General features: G+C 43.4%; 1 protein-coding gene across 5 annotated transcripts in view; it reads left to right on the top strand.

Annotated features, from left to right (window-relative positions):
* Positions 1–19385, top strand: part of RBBP8 (RB binding protein 8, endonuclease) — a 146270-nt gene that overhangs the window by 114020 nt on the left and 12865 nt on the right. The window lies entirely within an intron of this gene.

Raw genomic sequence — 19385 nt, 5'->3', positions numbered from 1 at the left:
CTAATTTATTAAAATTTTACACATATAACAGGTTTTCATGGCACTTCTTTAATTACAGGCTTTTAATAATTTTTTAAAAGACATTATTTATTTATTTGACAGGAGAGATAGTGAGAGAGACAGCACAGGCAGGGAGCGCAGCAGGCAGAGGGAGAGGGAGAAGCGGGCACCTGGCTGAGCAGGGAGTCCAATGTGGGGCTCAATTCCAGGCACCCTTAAATGTGTTTTTTAAAAATAAAAACACAATTAAACACTTCAGGATCCTAAAATACCTGTATTCTTTTTGAAAAATATTTTAATAACAGTTTAAAAAATACTAATTAATTAAAGGCGCCTGGCTGGCTCAGTCTGGAGACTGTGTGACTCTTGCTCTCAGGGTCGTGAGTTCAAGTCCCGCGCTGGGCATGGAGTGTACCTAAATAAATAAATAAAATATTAGGGGCACCTGGTTGGCTCAGTCGGTGGAACATACGACTCTTGACCTCAGAGTTGTAAGTTCAAGCCCTATGTTAGATGTAGAGATTACTTAAAAATAAAATATTTCCAAAAATAGATAAAATATTAATTTAATTGATCAGAAAAGAATATCTGAAAGCAGAAATTCACACTGAAGAACTTATTACCAAAATGGTGAGGAAAATCACAGCGTATCACCTCTTCTACTCCGAAATCTCCATTTAACAAATATTTAGTAAGGGTCAATGTCCTTGTCATTATCGCAGGGGCTGATGATGCAGCAGAGAACAAAAGAAAACAATTCCCCACCCTCTCCGAATTACATTCTAACAGGCGGCAGAGACTATCTTGATAGGAGGCGTCAGGAAAGGCCTCAGGAAGGAGATCAGAATGAAGTGAGGAGCTGAGCCCTATCTGAGAGCGCAGTTTTCCGACCAAAACAGCGGCTGAAAGACTTGAGGGTAGGACCGTGTAGTAGGCAGAGTCCTCGTTATCTGGAGCAGAGCAGATATCTGAGGGTATCTGGTAGGAAACATGGTCACAAAGGAAGATAATGACAAGATAACATAGTGCTTTGTGCTCAGAAAGGACGAGACTTTGAGTCTAAGTGAGATGAGGAACCATTAGGGGAGGGGAGGTGATTGGACCGGACCTGTTTAAAAGGATTATCAAGCTGATGCAGGGAGAGGATGAAATAATGGGGGGGGGGGGGCAAAAGTGGAAGTGGGAGGTCTTAGAATGCTGTAGGTCGTGGTGAGACATGGTGGTTTATGAGGCTTAGCAGGGTAGCTGAGCATCCAGAGGAGTCACTAGGTGACTTAAAAGGTGGAAGGGAAATGCAGAGTCAAGGGTGGCTCTAAAGTTCCTAATTTACACAGCTAGGTGGAACTGGAGACGAGGCGGGTTTGGGATGGCATGACAGGGACATGTCTTGGACAGGTTAACATGGAGATGCGCATCAGGCGTCCAAACAGAGGCACGGGGTAGCCAACTGGATATCTGGCTTTGAAGTTCAGGGAAGAGGCAAAGGTGGGAGACGCCAGTTTGGGAGTCATCTACCTCCTGCCTGCAGAAGGTCACCAGGGTTTGGTTGAAGGTAGAAAAGAGAAGGCACTGGGAAGCTTGAGTTCGATTAGGGACGTGTCAAACCATGCCCACGGAAGAGTCTGGGTGGGGAGCGTTACCTGCAAATGCTTCTTCTGGTAACAGAGACACTAGATTACAGGGCCTGATGGCAGGAATCCTGATGGTCCCTTAGGGCAGGTGGATAATTGGTTGTAAGTATAGCCTACTTCTTATCCCTTACCTGTCAGGAAATTTATATTTGCCAGGGCGGGGGATGGTGGGCACTGTGGGATGTTGGAAGTAGAGTGTGCCTACCTGGGGTGGACTGAACTTCCCCACAAGGAGGGCTGAAAGCCTCACCGGTCCAAGGGTCAGGGTCACTGTCCTACAGGTTGAAGTCTGGCCTTTCTAGATCACCACAGACTGCACCAGAACGTGATGGACAGCAGGGACGCAGTACGTCAGCTACCACTTCTGTGCCTGTGAGTTCCCTGCTAGACACACCTGCGAAAGGCCTGTCTGTGTGCAGCGGGGTCAGACGCCCTCGTCTGGGTGGCTTGTGGTAAGCTGCAAGTCAAATCCTACTGAGCTGGTAGCCCTTCTTTCTCCATGACATCAGTGTTCGAGTCTGTCTTTATTCTGATCTAGTAAGTGCTGACATTACTGTTGGAGTCTCAAGGACCAATGAGTTATACACTGTCATTTTTTTTTTTTTTTTTTTTAAATATATGTAATGGATATGTGGGCTCTTTGTTTTGGTGACTTAGAAATTTTTTTTTTTTTTTTAAAGATTTTATTTATTTATTTGACAGAGAGAGAGGCAGGCAGAGAGAGAGAGAGAGAGGGAAGCAGGCTCCCCGCCGAGCAGAGAGCCCGATATGGGACTCGATCCCAGGACCCTGAGATCATGACCTGAGCCGAAGGCAGCGGCTTAACCCGCTGAGCCACCCAGGCGCCCTACACTGTCATTTTTTAAAAAAGATTTTATTTATTTATTTGAGAGAGAGAGAGAGAGAGAAAGTGAGAGAGGGAACACAAGGAGGGGAAGCAGGAGAGGGAGAAGCAGGCTTCCCTCCGAGCAGGGAGCCCAATGTGAGGCTCGATCCCACGCCCCTGGGATGGTGACCTGAGCTGAAGGCAGATGCTTAACGACTGAGCCACCCAGGCACCCCTACACTGTCATTTATTTTTTAAAGATTTTATTTATTTATTTATTTGACCGAGACAGAGAGATCACAAGTAGGCAGAGAGGCAGACAGAGAGAGAGGGGGGAAAACAGGCTCCCCGCTGAGCAGAGAGCCTGATGTGGGACTCCATCCCAGGACCCTGAGATCACGACCCAAGCTGAAGGCAGATGCTTAACGGACTGAGCCACCCAGACGCCCCTGACATTTTTTAAGGTGAAGTATCTCCATACATTTTATTTTACAGTTATTAATTGACCACTACTTATTTGCTCACAGTGAGTTCAGCAGACACTAGAGAAGACATAGAATAGTCTTCCCAGGCCCAGATGAAAACTAAAAGACCACATCAGTACTTCTAGAACATTCTAGAACACCCACAGAGGTATTTTCCAAAATGTGAGCAACCTGGATTAGTATTCCAGGACGTGAAAGAGAAGTCAGTCTACTGACTGCATCTACAGGTGCAGCACACAGACGGCCCATAACTCAGCTGGTGGGAATGCATGTTGGGTACAAGGCATCTGCTTGGCAGTATCACCCGTCCTCCCAGCTCACTCCCTGGTACCCAATTTGTTCCAGACAAGTTAACCTGACACAGCTGCTGAATTATCCAAAAATGTTGCCTGGCACACCCCTTCTTTACTCGGCATAGAAAACTCGTGAGCACCTCCCTAATCATGCAGGGGAACCATGCAGTGGGGAGGCATGGTGAGACTCTTGGTTTCAGCTCAGGTCATGATCTCATGGGTCATGAGATTGAGCCCCATGTTGGGCCTCTGCTCAGTGGGAAGCTACCTGAGAGTCTCTCCCTCTGCCCCTCCCCCACCCCGGCTCACACACATGTAGTGTATGCATACACTCTCTCTCTCTCTCTCTCTCTCAATACATAAATCTTTTTGAAAAAGACTGTCTTTGCTGAACCAGTTAAAAAAAAACCTTAATTTTATTAAATTTCAACTTTTTATTTTTTTTCAACTTTTTATTTATTTGAGAGTGGGGGTGGGGGTCCAGGGACAGGAGTGGTAGAGAGAAAGGGAGATAGAGAGTCACAAGCAGACTCCATGCTGAGTGTGGAGCCCAACACAGGCTCGATCTTACAACACTGAGATCATGACCTGGGCTGAAACCAAGAGTCCATTGCTTAACCAACTGTGCCACCCAGGTATCCCTAAATTTCAATATCTTTTTTTTTTTTTTTTTTAAGATTTTTCTTGTTTGACAGAGAGTGAGACAGCACAAGTAGGAATGGCAGAAGGCAGAGAGAGAGGGAGGAGCAGGCTCCCCACAGAGCAGGGAGCCCAAGCCAGGCTCAATCCCAGGACCCTAGAATAAAGGCAGATGCTTAACCAACTGAGCCACCCAGGCACCCCTAGACCTATGGATTTTCATTCCATATCAATTTTCATTGATATGGTTTCAGATTCTACATGGCAACTAACCTTTAAGAAACTACCACTTGGGGGACGCCTGGGTGGCTCAGTTGGTTGGGCAGCTGCCTTCGTCTCAGGTCATGATCCCAGCGTCCTGGGATCGAGTCCCACATCGGGCTCCTTGCTCAGCAGGGAGCCTGCTTCTCCCTCTGCCTCTAGCCTGCCACTCTGTCTGCCTGTGCTCACTCTCTCCCCCTCTCTCTTTCTGATAAATAAATAAAATCTTTAAAAAAAAAAAAAAAAAGAAAGAAACTACCACTTGCTGAATAGGTTTGATAGAGAATCAAAGACTAATACCCAGAATTACCTGAAAAAGCTATAAAAAGCTATAAAAAACTGTGTGACACCTGATTTTCTTCCTGTAACTCAACCAAAACAACAATTACAAACAAACTGAATGCAGAACCAAACACGAAAATCCAACTATCTTCTGTTGAGCCAGATATTAAAGAGATTTGAAACATCTCTTTAAAGTCTATTGTTTGGGGGCACCTGGGTGGCTTAGTGGGTTAAAGCCTCTGCCTTTGGCTCTGGTCATGATCCCCGGGTCCTGGATCAAGCCCCGCAGAGGCCTCTCTGCTCAGCAGGAAGCCTGCTTCCCCCTCTCTCTCTGCCTGCCTCTCTGCCTACTTGTGATCTCTGTCAAATAAATAAATAAAATCTTTAAAAATAAATAAATAAAATAAAGTTTATTGTTTGGAGGGACACCTGGGTGGCTCAGTGGGTTAAGTGTCTGCCTTCAGCTCAGGTTCATGGTCTCAGGGTCCTGAGATTGAGCTCTGCATCGGGCTCTCTGCTCAGCGGGGAGCCTGCTTCCCCCTCTCTCTGCCTTCTGCCTCTGCTTCCCCCTCTCTCTGCCTTCTGCCTGCCTCTCTGCTTACTTGTGATCTCTCTTTGTCAAATAAATAAATAAAATATTTAAATAAATAAGGTTTATTATTTGGAGATAATATATAGTTATTTTTCATAAATATTTTCTATTTGGGGCACCTGGGTGGCTCAGTCCATTAAGCAGCTGAATTTATTTCGGCTCATAATCTCAGGGTCCTGGGATGGAGCCCTGTGTCCTGCTTCCTGCTCAGCAGGGAGTCTTTTGGAGACTTCGCCCTCTGCCCCTCCCCCAAACTACACACATGAGCACACACACTCCCTCTCTAAACTAAATGAATAAATCCCTCAAAAAACATATTTTATTAAAATGTAATGAGATTATTTTTGTTATTGTTGGAGGGATTAATAAGTAAATTTTTAAAATATCTCCCCTTGGGGCACCTGGCTGGCTCAGTCTGTAGAGCATACGACTCTTGATCTCAGGGTTGTGAGTCTGAGCCCCACACTGAAAGTAGAAATTACTTAAAAATAAAATCTTTTAAAAATAAAATAAATTAATTAATTAGTTGATTAATTAACATTGCCCCTTGGGGCACCTGGCTGGCTCAGTCAGTAGAACAGGAGATTCTTGATCTCAGGGTTGTGAATCCAAGCCCCACGTTGGATGTAGAGATGACTTCAAAATAAAATCTTAAAACAAAACAAAAACCTTAAGAGTCTGACCTGGGGTTTTCCCAGACTTAATGCTCTGTAAGGAAAAGTGTTGTGCTTTTGATTCATGTTTTTTAATGAGATAATTGTAGATTCACATGCAGTTGTGAGAAATAATACAGAGAAATGTCCTGTACCCCTCACCCAGTTGCCCCCAGTGGTAACATCTTACAAAACTGTAGCACATTATCACAACCAGGATATTACCTTTGATACCACCCACCCATCTTAGATTTCTCTAGTCTTATCTGAACCCACTTGTGTGTGTGCATAGAATTCTATACAATTTTATCAGATCTTTGGGCATCCACAGCAGTCACCATGCCAACCGTTCATCTGTCTTCCATTTCTAAAATTTTGTCATTTCAAAAATGTTAGATGAATGGAAGCGTATCGTATCTAACTTTGGGATTGCCTTTTTCACTCAGTGTAATTTATCCAAATTGTTGCACATCTCAGTACTCCCTCTCTTTTTATTGCTGACCGGGGTTCTATGGTGCGGATCCACCACAGTTTGTTTAAACTGTTGGAGGACATCTGGGCTCTTCCCAGTTTGGGGCTATTACAAATAAAAGCGGCTGTGAGCATTCATGTAGTGGTTTCTGTGTGAACACACATTCTCATTTCTCTGGGAAATTGCCCGAGTGTCATTACTGGATCATATGGTAATAGCAGATCTAGTATTTGAAGAAACTGCCAGACTGTCTTCCAAAGCGGCTGTGCCACTTTACATTCCAGCAGTGTATGAGGAATCCATCTCTCCACATCCTTGTTGGCATTTAGTGTTACTGCCTATTGTAATAATAGTCACTATGTTTTATTTTCATCACTCTGATAGGTGTGTAGTGATATCACATCGAGACTTTAATTTGCATTCCTCTGAAGGCTAATGATGCTGAACATCTTTCCACGTGTTTATTTTCATCTGTATAAACTCCTCAGTGAACTGTCTCTCCAAACATTTTGCCCATTTTCTAACAGGATTTTTTAACTGTTGAAAATGGTTTAGATTGAAGTGGAAATCTGCTTACTTGTGTCAATAGGAAGTCCCTCTTGCAAAATGTATTTAAATGGAAGTCAGCTGTAGGGGCGCCGAGTGGTGGCTCAGCCCTTAAGCATCAGGCTCAGGTCATGATCCCAGGGTCCTGGGATCAGGCATTGGGCTCCCCCTGCTCTGCAGGGAGTCTGCTTCTCCCTCTCCCTCTGCCTGCTGACTGCTGATCCCCCTGCTGTGCCCTCTTTCTGTCAAATAAATAAATAAATAAATAAAATCTTAAAAAAAAAAAAAAAGGAAAAAAGAAAAAAGAGAATCAATTTTACCTTATAGCAATTTCAGAGGTGCTAAGGGTTGTTAATGGCTACGTGCTGAGTACCAGTTTTTAAGGTAGGATCAGAAAAAAATAAAGCAGGTAGACTAGATCATTCGGATTTTACTCCCTTCTGGGTCTCATGCTTCACAAACGCGTGCGCACACACGTGCACACACACACACACACACACACACACACCTTTTCCACAGGTCTGCTGGTTCATATCCATTTCTTTCACCAAGCGGGTATCCAGCCAGTATGAACCACCTCAGGTGAGGACACAGACTGAAGTGGCTTGTTTCAATCCAGAGCATCTCTCTGCCCCTGCTTCGTGGTGAGGACCTTAAGGATCCCCTGGGCACAGTGAGAGGGTGACTCAGACAGGATTACTGGTTCCGTCTGTAGACTTTCCACCTTCAGAGTGTCCAACGGCCAGTAGGTGTGCTTAAGAGTGGAAAAGGTGGGGAAAGACAAAGGCCTCTAGACAGGACGGGAGGGGGGTGGCTGTGGAGGGGAGGGCGGAAGTGGAGGAGAGGGATTAGAGAGCAGGCCGCGGAGGCAGGCGGCTGCCCAGAAGTACTGTCCAGCCTTAGTCAGCAATCTCAGGCTTTCACTGCTCAGCGCCAACCTACCTTATCAAAGCTCTTAACGTATCAGCACAGGCCAGCACTCCACAATTTGGTAAGCTGCTCTAAGCCTGAAGAAAGATTTTAAAAAAATATATCTGAAAGTGCTCATTTCAAGCTTTGATTCCACTGTCTGCACATCCTTTGATGTCACAACAAAACTTAACGTCCCGTCGACCTTGCCCTTTTGAACATGGTTCTACCGTTTGCTGAGAGAAACCTAAGATGTCTGCTTTCTCCTTCAAAAAAAAAAAAAGAAAGAAAACTTTCCCCATTTCATTTTATATTTTCAGTTCCTTTTAGATGATAAGCTGACATTGAAGCACACTAATTGGTTATGTTATTTTTAAGTGAATTTTTAATGGCAAATAATTTGTTCCATCTGGGAAAAGGCTGATGGCATTTTCAGCAACCAGGCACAAATCAAGATGGATTATTTCCAGCATTTTTTTTTTAAGCGTATTTAGATCCACATCATACTGGTCGGTCACTGTCTTGGCATTTCCTGATCCTGAAGCGGGGCTAAGTCCTTGGCTGCTTCTCTCATCCCTGAAGCACTGGCCTCTCACAATATTACAGATTTTGCTCACCACACTCACGCCCCTCCAGGGTTTCTGTCAGCCGGTTTCAGGTGGTTGCCAGGGGCATTTATGGTTCACACTGCGGTGGGAGTTCACACCGAACTTAACCCACCCATTGGCGAAGGCATTAGATGGTGTCACATACCAGCCGCTGAACTTGGCGTCTCTGGGTGTTGGTCCCACAGCAAACCATCCTCTTACTTAAGAGGAGGAAACAGAAAGAGCCATTAAGCATTTAGGGAAAGCAAGGGAAAAGATCATCTTGGAGTCCCATTTGGATCCATCCAACTCTCTCTCATCGGCCCTGTGGGAGCTCTAAAACTAAAAGCATTCATAAAAAGAAAGGAAAGAACAGTTACTGGTACACTCATATTCATAGCAGCGTTTTTCACGATAGCCAAATGTGAAACAACCCGAATGTCTGTGGATTGATGAGACAATAAACAAAATGTGGTCTATATGTACAATGTATTATCATTCAGCCAGAAAAAGGAAGGCAATTCAGACATATGTTACAACATGGATAAACCTGGAAGAGATCGTGCTAAGTGAAATATGCCAGACACAAAAGAACAAATATGATATGATTCTACTCACCTAAGGTCCCTAGAATAGTCAAACTGACAGCAGCAGAAAGTAGATGAGAGCTTACCGGGGGCTGAGGAAGCGGGAAATAGGGAATTGTTTAGTGGGTATACACTTTCACTTTGGGATGATGAAAAGTACTGGAGACAATAACGTGATGGATTTTCTGCCACTGAACTGTACACTTAGAAATGGTTAAAATGGTAAGTTTTATGTTTTGTATGTTTTGTCACAATTTTTTTAAAAAAGGAAGGAAATATGTTTGTGCTCTTCACTGGCCCAGATCCTTTTTAAAAGAAAGGCCTCTTGGTATCATTGCTCAGGGAGGCAATGGTTAGTGACCAAACTAGCCAGTGGTGAGCTGGTAAATACTTATCAACCGGCTTTCTAACAACAACAAAATACCTGTATGCAAATATGTGTACAGAAGTTGGTTAGAAATTTCACTGATATAAAAGATGTGAATCACATGATTTACAAATAATAAAATATACAAACTCTTGCATGTCAATGATTCCTCAATAAAGCTGATTTCACGAAATTATTTCTTTGACTTTCGCTGAACTCTTGTATCCACTGCCAACTGTGGTTGCAGCTGATGAACAAATATCCTTCTGACATGAATATTGGTTGATGTTTTAATTTACTTTAATGAGTAAGATAAAAATGAAACAATAAAGACATAGATAAAGGGCGCCTGGGTGGCTCAGTTGGTTGGACGGCTGCCTTCGGCTCAGGTCATGATCCTGGAGTCCCGGGATCGAGTCCCGCATCAGGCTCCCAGCTCCACGGGGAGTCTGCTTCGCTCTCTGACCTTCTCCTCGCTCATGTTCTCTCTCACTGTCTCTCTATAAAATGAATAAATAAAAAATTTAAAAAAAAAAAAAAAAAAAAAAAAAGACATAGATAAAAACATCACTCATGGGGCGCCTGGGTGGCTCAGTGGGTTGGGCCACTGCCTTCGGCTCAGGTCATGATCTCAGGGTCCTGGGATCGAGCCCCGCATCGGACTCTCTGCTCAGCAGGGAGCCTGCTTCCTCCTCTCTCTCTGCCTGCCTCTCTGCCTACTTGTGATCTCTCTCTGTCAAATAAATAAATAAAATCTTTAAAAAAAAAAAAAAAAAGAACATCACTCATGAATGATGTAAGCAATTTTTCTGTGATGCATTGGATGATAGTTTTTGTACTGTGTTTTTTGTTTGCTTTTTAAGTAGGTTCCATGCCCTATGTGGGGTTTGAACCCTGGGATGGAGAGTCGCACTGTACGAGTTGAGCCAGCCAGGCACCCCCTCCCTCCCCTCTTGATCTAGCATGGCAGGAACTTGTGCTTAAAAAGGGGTCATAGAAATCCATGTCTATCAAAGAAGTATGGGGAAATTTACCGCAGGCTTGGCCTTCTGGGCGTTTTCTTTCTAGTTTTCCGATGCTCAGTACAGCAATTTAGTGAACGCAGCAATCAGAAAAGAAGGAAGAACTCTGGGGCGCCTGGGTGGCTCAGTGGGTTGAAGCCTCTGCCTTCAGCTCAGGTCAGGATCTCAGGGTCCTGGAATCGAGCCCCGCATAGGGCTCTCTGCTCAGCGGGGAGCCAGCTTCCCCCTCTCTCTCTGCTTGCCTCTCTGCCTACTTGTGATCTCCGTCTGTCAAATAAATAAATAAAATCTTAAAAAAAAGAAAGAAAGAAAAGAAAAGAAGGAAGAACTCTACAGAATGTATCTTAAGTGGGAATCTTGGGGTGGCTGCCCATTAAATGGGATTTCATTGGTGAGACAAGCATACCACAGAAAGAACAGGTGGGAAAACTTCACAAGCCCTATGATAAAATGAGGCAATAAAAATAGTGCAAATTTGTAGAGGCCTAAGAAAATATTTTTATTTTTATGTGTTTATTTTTTAAAGTAAACTCTACACCCAAGGTGGGGCTGGTACTCACAAACCGAGATTAAGAGTCATATGTTCTACTGACTGAGCCAGCCAGGTGCCCCAGAAAAATATTTAAAAACAAAAACAAAAAACTCAGTGACAGCTGGTCATCAAATATTATGTAACTCATGGACCCTTTTAAAGAGGAAAAAAAAATGTTACAGACTTATTTTAAAAGAAAAATAATTCTCATGGACCTTTAATATCGCCTTAAATGATTTTTATTTTTTTAAAGTATAAACATAAACTAGGCATGAAGCTTGTATGCTTATAACCCTCCTATAATTGTAAAAGTAAATGTATTAAAATACAAACAAAACCACAAAAATCAACCATATTTTAATGAACACCACTACAACGAACAACATTAATTTAATGTGATGAACGATATTCTTGTAAATAAGTTGCCACTGTTGGGGTTTAATTGGTTTGTTGAAAAAAATTAATTAATCAATCAGTGAGTAAATCTTGACATCATCGGTGCCAGCAGCAGGCAAAAACTATGGCATCACTGATCTTCCGAGCATCACCGGGCTCTTCACTGCTACATGAACATCAGGGAGTGAAAGTACTATCTATCTCTCATATAAGTAATGTTTCCTTCTCTCTTATATTTTCCCACACTTGTCACCATTGATAAACAAAGCAAGGAGATCATATTCACCACATAGTTCATAAACATATTTGGTACTTAATTTTACAGTATTAAAGGTTGCCTGGGGAAAATATTTTACTTGCTTTATTTTTCTTATAACTGATTTTATAATCGTTTGAGACCGCATTCCTGTCCAGCAACGAGAACTACCTCACCAACCCAGTCCCTCCAAGGGGAAAATCGGTTTTTTTTTTTTTTAAGATTTTGTTTATTTATTTACTTGACAGAGAGAGAGAGAGAGAGAGAGAGCACAAGCAGGGGGAGCAGCAGAGGCAGCGGGAGAAGCAGGCTCCTCACTGAGCAAGGAGCCTGATGCAGGGCTCAATCCCTGGACCCTGGGCTCATGACCTGAGCCGAAGGCAGAGGCTTTAACCCACTGAGCCACCCAGATGCCCCTCTCGGGTCAATTTAATTATTAGACCAGCCAAAGAGCCTAGAAGGGAAGAAGGAAAGCTTTCTCACCCCTACAAACCCCCAGGACAAGCCAAGACTGAGACTGATTACTCCCTGAGCACAGACGGTACGCCTGTCTCTGTCGTTGGTGGTAGACATTCAGGGAAGCCGGTCCCCTGTAGGCACTATTAATCCCAACGGGAGCTCACAAGAATCAGCATAGAAGGGACAAGACCAGCCATCCGCAGAAGCAAAGCACTTCAAACAGGGCTGTAAACAGGAGCCAGCCCCTCTGCCAAATAGAATCAGGAGCCAAGAGTGCCCGTCAAGCCCATCAAGAAAGAGACCAGAGGGTCTGTAGCATGTGGGCCGTCGCGTCCTTAGGACTGAAACCTTTTTTAAAGGTGCCTGGGTGGCTAAGTCAGTTAAGCGTTCGACTCCTGATCTAGGCTCAGGTCTTGATTTCAGGTTCATGTGTTTAAGCCCTGCATCATGCTCCACATTGGACATGAAGTGTACTTAAAAAAAAAGAAAAAACAACCTATTTGATCACATTGTGACTGGCAGCCTGACAGAAGTGTGGGGTGCTCTGTATGGATCCTAGAATCTAGGAGAAGAAGCCTAAGAGTAAATATTTGCCAGTGTTTTTCCTGTGCTGCAAAGACTGTATGTTGACAGGTCACTGCATAAAATAGAAGCCAACATTTACAGGGCACTTGCTGTCTGTGCCAGGCCAGAGGTTAGCTTAAAATTCCCTCTCAGTTAATCCTGACAAATACATAATGAGGTAGGTTTATCCATCAGTCTTTTGTGAGTTTGATTACTGGGAATCAGTCTCCTTTGGGACAGATTTGCTCCAAGGGGTGTGAGGATAACTGAATATCTGGACTTGCAAAGCGAAGAGTCTGGAACATAGTGAACCCCGCCAACATACAATTACCCTGAGGGTGCCAGGCTGAAACAGATGGCTGGACTGTCTTCAGTTGTCTTGATTACAAAAGAGATCATCTGTTCCAGCTGTCGGTTGACCCAGGCAGCTTATCAAAGTCATGTTTTTGTTGCAAGATGCTGGACTCCAGGGGCACCTGGGTGGCTCAGTGGTTTAAGCTTCTGCTTTCGGCTTGGGTCATGATCTCAGGGTCCTGGGATCGAGCCCCACGTCGGGCTCTCTGCTCAGTGGGGAGCCTGCTTCCCGCTCTCTCTCTGCCTGCCTCTCTGCCTACTTGTGATCTCTCTCTGTCTATCAAATAAATAAATAAATATCTTAAAAAAAAAAAAAAAAGATGCTGGACTCCAAATATGCAAAACCCAGATTGGAACAGACGTGAGACATGGAGTTCAAATGAGCCAGTCTCTGCAGAAACTGGAACTGTTTTCATCATACATGCTTTACTTCGAGGACTCATCAACAGAAACAAGAATGTATTCCACTAAAGATGGGTGACATGTCTGGAATGGCTTTTAGGGGACAAAAGTGGGCACAGAGGGGGAATGCATTGGCAAGGATTCTAACTGCTGCAAAGGAGAGGAACCCCTGTTCCCAAAAAGGCATCTTGATAGAAGATTTAAAACTGGAATCATTGACATTATGGTCTTACTACAACATGTAAATATCTAAAAGGTGGAGATTGTCATTATTCTGACCTTATGCAGCTTCCAGCCTCATGTCAATCTGAGCTGATCACTCTAAGACAAGCGATTATCCTGTGGCTTGGGGAACACCCACCCGCTGCCCCCACATAATCGAAACCAGCAAGGCTGGGGAGGACTGGTATGCTGTTACTATACCAAGATGAAAGTGGCTGGCAAAGTGTGTCTGGTTTGGTAATTAGACCCCCTCATTACAGCTCTCAAAAGTAAAGCCAGACCCAGCAACTTTCTTTGACAGTAAAATATTCCTACCCTCTTCCAGGCGTGGATACCGATCTAAGCAGTGTATTGTTGATAGTAATAAAAGTATAAAATATACACATGTATATGTATAGAATATGTAGAAAGTAATGTATTGAAGATCAGAGGAAACTTAGGAAACAGAATATCCTATGATCTGAAAGACAGTCAGACAGCCTCAATTATGTACCTATGGATGAATGAATGGGGACCCGGTGCATCAATATGGACTCCATGCAGATGTGGGCAGAAAGGAAAAGGAGGGGCGCCTGGGTGGCTCAGTTGGTTGAGCGTCCAACTCTTGGTTTCAACTTGGGTCATGATCTAGATCTAGGGGTGGTGGGATTGAGCCCCGTGTCATACTCTTTGCTCAGTGCAGAGTCTACTTAAGATTCTCTCCGTCTATATTATGCTGAGTGAAATAAGCCAATCAGAGAAAGACAATTATCATATGATCTCCCTGATATGAGAAAGTTGAGAGGCAAAGTTGGGGGGTTCGGGGGAAGGGAAAATGAAACAAGATGGGATCGGGAGGGAGACAAACCATAAGAGACTCTTAATCTCACAAAACATACTGAGGGTTGGAGGCGGGGGAGTGGTAGGAAGAGTGGGTGGGGTTATGGACATTGGGGAGGGTGTGTGCTATGGTGAGTGCTGTGAAGTGTTTAAGCCTGATGATTCACAGACCTGTACCCGGAAGCTAATAGTATATTATATGTTAATAAAAAATAAAAAAAATTTTTAAAAATAAAGGCAGGTAACACTCAAGGACACCTGGAACTTAAAAAAAAAAAAAAACACGGTTCTCTCCCTCTTCCTTTGCTCCTCCCCTTGCTCTCTCTCTCTCTCTCAAATAAAGAGAATATTTATATAATAAATATAAAAAATATAAAATATTTTTTTAAAGATTTATTTATTTCTTTGACAGACATCACAAGTAGGCAGAGAGGCAGGCAGAGAGAGAGAGGAGGAAGCAGGCTCCCTGCTGAGCAGAGAGCCTGATGCGGGTCTTGATCCCAGGACCTTGGGATCATGACCTGAGCCAAAGGCAGAGGTTTTAATCCCCATCAAATAAATAAATTTAAAAAAAAGAAAGGAAAAGGAATATTTTGTAAATATTAAATATATGTTTGTATTTTATTTATACATATTTCAATTACTTTTTAAATGATTTTACATTTTATAATATATATGTATATTATATGCAATTTGCATGTTTATATGTATGCTATATATAATATGTTCACATTTTATTTATAAATATATATTTTAATACTCCTTTTTCTTCCTATCCATGTCTCCTTAAAGTCATCATGATGCAATATCCTGGGTCCCCATTCACTCATTCCCCCACTTTCTCCTATTCTTATACAATCAGACAAGAGAGATAAGATTGCAAACAATAGCATAGTATTTGTGGGTTTGTTGGTTTGTTTGTTTTTATGATTTTATTTATTTATTTGACATAGAGAGAGAGAAAGGGCACAAGCAGACAGAGCAGCGGGCGGAGGGAGAGAGAGAAGCAGGCTCACAGGACCCCTGGGATCATGACCCGAGCCCAAGGCAGACGCTTAACTGACCGAGCCACCCAGGCACCCCTTATTTGTGGTTTTTCAATTTGAGGATGTGGGGAGTGGTACAAAAGGGTAGCTATTGCCAAGACTGTGTCTCCACACATAGGAACAGAACAGTTCCAATGATTCTGACTGTCTCTTTCTTCCTTCCTTTTTTTTTTTTTTAAATTAAAACAATAAAAAAAATTTTAAATAAACCTTACCCCCAATGTGGGCCTTGAACTCATAACTTGGACATCAAGAATTGCATGCTCTACTGACTGAGCCAGCCAGGTGACCCTCCACTTGTCTTCTTCTTTTTCTTATAAATTTTATTTATTTATTTATTTGAGAGAGAGAGAGTGAGAAAAGGTACCTGGAGGGTGGGGAGGGGAGAGGCAGAGGGAGAAGCAGACTCCCCAGTGAGCAGGGAGCCTGATGCAGGGCCAGATCCCAGGACTCTGGGATCATAACCTGAGCAGAAGGCAGACGCCTAACCCACTGAGCCACCCAGGAGCCCCACCCATTGTCCTTTTCAGGCCTGAAAGGAATTTATAGGCTGAAAATGTTTTTTTAAATTTTACAATTTTTTTTTTTTTTTTTTACCGACTAGTAAAGGAATCTAGTAGTTTGTGGAAAATATAACAAAGCAGAAAGGGTGGGGGGAACATCTTCTATAACCCTTCCTCCACCGTGGCTATGAACAGCTGTTTCAGCCTAAGAGGTGGAGCTGAGTGAAATCTTCCAGGAACAACAAATGTCCTCCAGTATTCTGGAGTCCGCCCCTCATTCCAAGAGCTCGTCATCCGTGCTCCCAAAGCCAGTGACACTTCCTAGGGCAGCTTTAGTCTTGGACAGAATTGGGAGCCCCTATAAAGTGAATGTTCAGGGGGCTTCTGCCCAGATATACTCTGTTCCATCCAATCTGCTCCCCCAAATCAGAACTCGGGAAACAGCAGGTGTGATTTCACGGCAAAAGGAGGCTAAATGTAAATGCCCATCGCCTGAAGCTCATTCCCGCTAAGATGAGAATAAGGACTGTTTGATGTGTCTGCGGGGAGGAGGAGGGATGCCCAGCCCCACGAAGGAGAAAGACCAGACCGCTATCCAGGAATGAGCCCTTCTGAAGCCAGGCAGCCCCACTTGTTGTGACTCTTTTAAAGTCTAAATGGGTCCTGTTTCACTTTAAACACGGCTATTCTCTGAGCAAAAGCCACCTAAGTGGTGTTTGTCTCCCCCTCAGCCCCCCCGCCCCCCAGCAATGGCGCTCTAGAAACCTCTGTCAAGTGGGAAAGCGGGTCCCGCCCAGCAGAGTCCCATCGCAGACACCCTTCTGCGTCTCCCTCCTTCCCTTTTTGAAAACAACCTCTTTCTTTCACATCTCCTGACTGTTAACATTCACTCAGAATAGCAGGAAGCCTATTGGGCCAAAGTGTCCTGTTCCACAGGAGAATTTCTCATCGTTCCCCAGCACACAATGTTTCATCGCTTGTCTCCGGGTCCAAATTAGACACGGCTCTGAGGTCGCTGAACCTCCGATTGATTAAATCCCTCGCGTTGGCTCAGAGAAAGAGCGGTCCTGTGGATTTATTACAGAAAATTATCTGGTGTCTTTCAGATTCTTTTACAATGAACTTGTTCCCTTGTTTCCTGGGAATTCTTTGATATTCCAAAAAGCTTCTGGCACATTTTACATGAGATTTTTCTAGCTTCTTCTTCCATAGAAACAGGAAGTTGACAGAAAGTCCCAAACATTTATTTTAGTTCCCAAAATTGGGATGGATGTCCCGCGGGTTCTAAAAATAGGAAAAGCCCTCCAACATTGGATTTTGTCTTTACCAAAAGGTTTAACAGATTTAAATTTAGTCTGAAATTTATCCACGACCCACCTGGTTGGGTTTGGAGGCATCTTTATGCTCACAAATATTCTTGGCTCTGAAAATACTACACCTGGAAAATGGCTCTATTTCCATTCCTGGACAGGATAAAATGAGTGTAACAACAACAAACATCGTTGACGATGGTAATATGCCTTTCACTGAACCATTGTATTCTCTCTTTTATAACAGGAATTGCTGTATTAGCTCATCTATGGGTCCTATCCACCGTGTTGCCTGTTTGCTTTTAATAATTTATTGAGGAGAAATCCTTTTTTTTTTTTTAAAGATTTTATTTATTTATTTGACAGAGATCACAAGTAGGCAGAGAGGCAGGCAGAGAGAGAGGAAGGGAAGCAGGCTCCCGGCTGAGCCCTAAGCGGGGCTCGATTCCAGGACCCTGGGATCATGACCTGAGCTGAAGGCAAAGGCTTTAACCCACTGAGCCATCCAGGCACCCCGAGGTGAAATTCTTATAAAATTAAAGTGTTTTCAAGGAAACTATTTCAAAGTGAACAATTCAGAGGCATTTACTCCATTCAGTGTTACGCAACCACCGTTTCTATCCCGTTCCAAAACATTTCCAGCATTGCAAAGCAAAACCCTGGGCGCATGAAGCAATTTCTCCCGGTTGCCTCCTTCCCCCAGCTCCTGGCACCCCCCTCATTCCTCCCACCCTTCCATGCCTCCCACCCTCCCCACCCCCGCCAGCCATCTGAGTTCTGTCGCTATGCGCTTATGTGTTCTGGATCTTTAATGTAAATGAAACCATACAATATGTAGTCTTTTGTCTGGCGTGTTTTGCTTAGCGCCCTGGTTTGGAGGCTCACACACCGTGAAGCTTATGTCAGAGCTTCCTTCCAGTTTATGGCTGAGTAGTTTTGTATATTATGTGCATGTATCCGTTTGTTTATCCATCGATGGATACTCAGGCTCATCCTACCTTTTAGCTATTATGAAGAGTCTTGCTATAAGCATGTTGGTACAGGTGCTTGTTCAAGTGCCTGTTTCAATCATTTTGCGTATATCCCTAAAAGTAAAATCGCTGGGTCATATGGTAATTCTATGTTTAACTTGTTGAAGAACTGCCAACTGCCTTCCACAGTGGCTGTACCATTTTACATCCCCAGTAGCAACGTTTGAGGGTTCCAATTTTCCAACATGCTTGCCAACACTTTTTCTTTTCTTTTCTTTTTTCTAATTATTGTTATGTGGGGGGCCTGGCCGGCTCCGTCAGAGGAGCACGTGACATTTCATCTTGGGCTGGTGAATTTGAGCCCCACACTGAGTGTAGAGATTACTTAAAAATGAAATCTTCTTAAACATAATATAAAAAAATAATTGTTATAGCTATCCTAGAGTCGTTGCCTATTTTTCTAAATAAAGTTTTATTGGAATATAGCCATGTCCCTTCCTTTACGTGTCTATGATGCTTTTGCAACCACGGCAGAGACTGTATGGCTCATAAACCTAAAATATTTACTATGTGGCCCTTTAAGAAAAAGTTTTCTGTATTCTACTTTGGACAATTAGGCCTTCTTTTTAATTTGTCATTTTATTTGACAGCTCCCCAAAATGATACCAAATAGTATTGTGACCTTGGATGAGTTAGCTTATTTTTAGTCTTAAATTCCCTTATCTGCAAAAAGATACAGTAGGACTTGTTGATTTCCAGGTTCCCTTTTGGAACTTTATAATACTCGGAAAAACTATGATATTTCCAAGATGGGTGATTAATTTGCAGTTTATACTTTCTGTAGTCTGTAACTTGCTAGGCTTTCTTCTGGCTTAAGTTAATGGTTTCCTCATAATTCTCTTTGATCTATTCATCACACAAGCATAGGACAGTAGCCAGTTCCCAGCTCATGTTGTTCTTTCTCTGTAAGAAGCTCCAGTAATTTGGTGGGATTGTCTAGGAGGGTAAAGACACAGGAGCAAGTGAAAATCCCTGGCTCCTCTAGCAAGGAGAAAAGAAACCCTGTCAAAACCAAATGGCATCATTCATGGTTTCTTAAACACACAGCTGTGCCCAGTTTAAGACCAAGCCTTCTTTCTCTGGCTTCTCCACCTGGCATGGGGAGCCAAGAAGAAAATGAAAATGAAAAGAGATGGAGCAGGGGTGCCTGGGTGGCTCAGTGAGTTAAGCCTCTGCCTTCGGGTCATGATCTCGGGGTCCTGGGATCGAGCCCCGCGTCGGGCTCTCTGCTCAGCGGGGAGCCTGCCTCCCCCTCTCTCTGCCTGCCTCTCTGCCTACCTGTGATCTCTCTCTCTGTCAAATAAATAAATAAAATCTTTAAAAAAAAAAAAAGAGAGAG

The sequence above is a fragment of the Mustela erminea genome, chromosome 13 (assembly GCF_009829155.1).
Source record: "Mustela erminea isolate mMusErm1 chromosome 13, mMusErm1.Pri, whole genome shotgun sequence".
NCBI lineage: Eukaryota > Metazoa > Chordata > Mammalia > Carnivora > Mustelidae > Mustela > Mustela erminea.
The sequence above is the reverse complement of the archived record's forward strand: the minus strand, read 5'-3'. Positions and strand labels throughout refer to the sequence as shown.